Here is a 5,532-nt window from a genome sequence, read left to right on the forward strand (position 1 = left end):
TAAGGGCTGCCATTTTAGCCTGAATATCATCTTGAGTACTATGGTTATAAAGGCCCCCATGTCCAATGTTAGTAGGCTTAGGCAAAGGTTTATTCACTCTATCCCCTGTATCCCATAATTGTGCAGTCTCTGCGAGAGAGTCTAAATAGTCCCATGCCTCATCGGGTTGCTTTTCCAGAAATAGACCATTGCACATAGTCTCTATAAATTGTTTCAACTGTGGAGACAACCCTTCGTAAAAGAAACTAATGGTTCTCCATGTTTCAAACCCATGATGAGGACAAGAGAGAAGCAAATCTTTAAATCTCTCCCAGCATTCATAAAATGTTTCATGGTCTTTTTGCTGGAAATTACTAATGTGCCTTTTCAAAAAATTAGTCCTTTGTGCGGAAAAGAATTTTTTTCAAGAATTCTCTTTGCATATCCTGCCATGTTCCTAGCGATCTAGGTCTCAAGGAGTTAAGCCATGTTTTGGCTTTATCCTTTAAGGAAAAAGAAAACAAGGTCAATTTAAGGACATCTTCCGATACATTTGGCACTCTAAATGTGATACTAATTTCCTCAAAATCCTTAAGATGAAGATAAGGGTTCTCGGATTCCATTCCATGATACTTTGGCAGCAATTGAATTACTCCTGGTTTGATTTCAAAGTGTCCTACATTTTCAGGAATAATCATGCATGAAGGTTGACTAGTCCTAGTGGGATGTAAGTATTGTCGAAGTGTCATAACTGGGGGTCTACCTTCATTACCATGGTGACTTCCTACATCATCATCAGCCATCTCACCAGATCTGAGATTTTGCGAAAAAGTTTCAATAATGTGATCTAAGGAATTGTCAAAAAGTTGTCGACTCAGACGTCCAGTGTTGTCCCTATTCCAACCTAGCATACAAAATTTCAGAGTTTATTTATTTGTTTGTTTTTTTTGTTTTTTATTTTATTTTATTTTTTTAATGATTACCCTTGATCTTTTCTTAAAGTTCTTATCAATTTTCAAGTAGCAACAAGGGTTAATGAGATATGATGATAATAAAATTCTGATTCTAAACAAAAAAATTAAACACAGAAAATTCAAAGCAGACAGCAGCAAAGTTTATATTAATTTAATGGTCGTAAAAGTATCAGAATATCAATCAGACCGTTCCGATGAAAGAAACATGTGTCCTACAGCAGTCGACGAAATTGGAGTGCAATCAGACGGTGGATTACGTAGATATCAGAGTTTGATGCAGACTGTGCAGGGAATAAAAACAGCAGAAATTTTTTTTTTCAGTTTTAGTTTTACTATAATGTTCAATCTAACTGATAGGGTACTAATTAAATCTAAAATTATACTAATAACTAAGCCGTTCCCCGGCAACGGCGCCAAAAACTTGATGCAAAAATAAAATTGTTCTCCCAAGTGCAGGAGAATCGCACAAGTAGTAAAATCTCGGAAGTCCGAGGTCGAATCCTCAGGGAACGAAATATATATTAGATTATTTAATATAATTTTAGATTAATTAATTCAATAAATTTGTGGATAAAGATGATGTTTTGCAAATAGAAAATAAATCAGTAAACAGAGAATTGAAATTTGGATAGATTAAGATGGTGTAGGGATCTGGAATCCCCTTCGATGATATTATTTTCAACAATTAAATTCTGGGATTCTTGATTAAGGATCAATCAGATAGAATAGTTCTAATCATGGAGTATATAATTTGAAAACATGAATTCAAGATCTAAGTATTTATCGTGCCGATTACGTCTACAACAAATCAAACATCGAAACAATTCATGAATCAAAAAAATATAAACTATAAGAGATCTATCGCATAAATAAGCATGCAAGAATCAAAAACATATTAATAGATGTAAAGCAAAGAGAGCAATGTTCAGAATTTACTTGAAAGAAAATAAGACATCAAAAGTTCCTCCATCACCCTTCACCTAAGGGATTAGCCAGCCATAAACATAAAAGAACTCCCCTCTTCCTCTTATTTCTTTTTTTTTCTTTTTATTTTCGGAAACAGGGCATCCCCTGTTTCCCTTTCTCCCTTACTTTCCTTTTGAATGGCAGAGGGCCTCTCTGTTTTTTTTCGTATGAGGGATGACAGACCCCTCTGTTTTCCTTCTCTTTAAACCCCCGAGAACCTCCCTTCCCTTCCCAGCCGAGAGGGACATGCGGTGGAGATGGCCGGATGAGATGAAATCCCGGGAGAAGGGGATGGACGTGGACGGCTAGAGATGCTCGCGGACGGAAGGATGAAGCTGTGGATCCGGAAGAAGTGGATGGATGCGAACGGGAGATGATCGCTGATGCTGAGATCACGGGATGCCGGGATCTTCGGACGCGGACGTGGCGGATGGGTGCGAGGAGGATCGTTAGGACGCACGGACGCGGGTGATGCCTCGCAGGATGCTGGAAACTCGGACGATTTGCTGGATGATCACCAAGCTGGAGATGAATCTTGGACTCAAGAGGCCTGGACGGATGGAGCTTGATCGTTGGAGCTGGGACGCGTGGACTACGAGGAAGACGGAAGCTGCGGACGTGAACAGATGCTGAGATACGGGATGCCGACCTACACGCGGACGGATGAAGCTGAAGCGCGTGACAGGATGCTTCACGGGCGCCAGGAGCTGATAGCAGAAGCTTGGGATCTCAGGACGTTGGGAGGTTGGGTGGTCGTTCGAAGCATACATCCCGGCTGAGAGCTGGATCTCCGGACGCGTGAAGGAAGCTGATCACGGACGTGGCATGCTGGGATGAGGTGCGGACGAGGCGTGCGCTCGTGAGGAACTCGGACGTGGACGCTTAGATGAAGTCGGATGGAGCTTGGATGCAGACATGGAAGCTTCACGGGCGGATCACGATCACGGAGCTGGGAGGCGCTGTGAACCAAAATCACGGGTGATGAACCTGAGACGCTGGCGCTGAGATCACGAAACTGGGAGCTTGATATGACATGGTGGATGGATGAACTCTGGCTCGCGGGCGAAGCGGACTCATATGCAGAGAAGATGGACTCGAAATGCTGGCCGCAGGATGAGATTTGGGTGCTGGGAGGTTGCACGGACGCGATGAGAGATCACACGCTGGGCTCGTAGAAGACTGAAGCTGCAATGAAGTGGACAGCTGATCTTGACCTCCTTCTAGTGTGCAACTGGGGTTGACCCAAGCGGTTGGCTGATCACCTGCAGTGATGCATATTTTTGGACCCAATGTGCATTTTAGCTTGATTTTCGATCACCTGCACCCTACAAAAATATAATATTAATACAGCACTTCTATAATCATTTGTTAGCAATAATACTAATTTGAGTGATGTGTAGATTGCACTTTTGTGCTCTCATCACAAAGTGCTCTCATCACTGCACCTAGAGGTTCATCATTCTATTCTGCTGGGTAGCCACTACATGCTGCTAGGTGTCACTGGGGGATGGTGGGACTCATAGGGATTATCTCAATGATTGATAAACCCTGATGAGTAGAGTTGGAATCGTTCCAATCCATTGAAAGGAGTTTCAATGGCATTGTGATAGAGATCACATTATATCTCACTACCGGTCAGAATAGAACCTATGGGGTCACACACATTAGAAACACTGACCGATCCGATGGTTGAATCGTGATTAGGAATCACAAGTAATCAATTCGATTGATAAACAGTTGAAGAAGGAACAAAGGAAATTAATTAATTGGACTTAAATACGATTCCTACTTGGAATAGGATTCCTAGAGTCCTAATTGGATTAGGACTGGGAATCCTATTTGGAGTAGGACTGGGATTTTTACTTGGAATAGAATTTCTAGAGTCCTAATTGGATTAGGACTGAAAATCCTATTTGGAGTAGGACTAGGATTCCTACTTAGAGTAGGATTCCTAGAGTCCTAATTGGATTAGGACTGGGAATCCTATCAGAGTCCTAATTGGATTAGGACCAAAATTAAATAAATCCTAATTAGATTAGGATTTCTTAAGTCCTAATTAATTATTAATCTAATGAATCAACAAGACTCCTAATTGGATTAGGATTGAAGGGTTCAATTGAGTCATGGTTCATTAAGTTCTAATTGGATTAGGACTTACCCAGATTAAACCCAAATTGGTTCACCCTTGGTCCAAGCCTAATTAGATTAGGACCTAACCATGAGTGACCTTCCTAATCCTCCTTAAAGGAGGATTAGGTTAACCATGAAGGAGGGGCACACACCCCTCCTCCTTTTCCTTGCTTGGTGCGGCAAAGAAGAGGGGCCGGCGCCCCTCTTGGAAGTTTATCAAGGAGCTCCTACAAAGTAGGAGCTCCACATGCTATTTAAGAGGAGGCGTGGGGGCTGACCTAGGGCATCATTGAAGCCCTCTTCCTCTCCAATTCGTGGCCCCCTCTCCTCCCCTTTCCTTGGTTCAGCCGCAAGCAAAGGAAGAAAAAGAAAGGTGGCCTCTTCATCCTCCCTTCCTCCTTCCAACGCAAGGAAAAGAAAGAAGGCTACAGGGGTTTTGTTCCTTTACTATTCTTCATCCTTCTTCTTCCTCCTCTCAAGCACATTCAAGAGTTGAAAGAAAGAGAGGAGATCAGCCATTAAAAGTTGTCTCTGCAAGGGAGCTAGCACCCCGGGGAGACAAAGAAGCTTGATCGGTTCTTGCTTCGTGTGGATACCCGTAGAGGCCGGGCACTTGAACGGCTTCAAGCGAATCTTTATCCAAAACCACGATCATCAGTTTGCAGTGATCATCTACCCGCACAAGGTGAAGATCTGATCTTCTAATGTTATTTAAAAGTTTTTAATCCTTATCTATCTACGAACGGTTTTAAACAACGTTCATGCGATGAATGGTTGATCCCGCGCATGCCTCTTCCGCTGCATCTGAATTTTTGAAATTTTTCTGCGGCATGGGCGGGTTCCTAACAATTGTGGCGTATACGGAGGTGTCCATTCAGAGAGAATGCCCTTTTCTTTAAGATGATTTAAAAAATCACTAGAAAGGTATTCACCTCCTCGATTAGATTGAAGGATTTTAATACACTTTTCGGTTGGTTTTTCAACCATACTTTGATACTCTTTAAACTTATCAAAGGCTTCAGATTTATGTTTCATAAGATACACATATCCAAATCTTGATAAATCATCAGTGAATGTGATGAAGTAAGAGTATCCACCTTTAGCTGAAGTTGTCATAGGACCACATACATCTGTATGCACAAGTCCTAATAACTCACTTGCCCTTTCTCCATGTCCAATGAATGGAGACTTAGTCATTTTACCCATAAGACAAGATTCACAAGTTCCTAATGATTCATAATCATAAGGATCAAAGAACTCTTCTTTGTACAACTTGTTGATTCTTGATTCGCTTATGTGACCAAGTCGGCAATGCCAAAGAAGGGTGTTATTTACTTCTTCTTTCTTTCTTTTATTGCTTTTATCAATATGAAAGACATTGTCATTAAGTAATAGAACAAGAAGACCATTTTCCATAATGCCATTGCAATAGACTTTATTAGAAAAAAAAATTGAGCATTGCTCTTTACATTAATTTCATATC

General features: G+C 41.3%; 1 pseudogene; it reads left to right on the forward strand.

The window, feature by feature from the left end:
- The first annotated feature begins 266 nt into the window (after positions 1-266).
- Positions 267-364, forward strand: LOC120109318 (annotated as a pseudogene).
- The last annotated feature ends 5,168 nt before the right edge of the window (positions 365-5,532 follow it).

Source organism: Phoenix dactylifera, unplaced genomic scaffold (genome assembly GCF_009389715.1).
Source record: "Phoenix dactylifera cultivar Barhee BC4 unplaced genomic scaffold, palm_55x_up_171113_PBpolish2nd_filt_p 002029F, whole genome shotgun sequence".
NCBI lineage: Eukaryota > Viridiplantae > Streptophyta > Magnoliopsida > Arecales > Arecaceae > Phoenix > Phoenix dactylifera.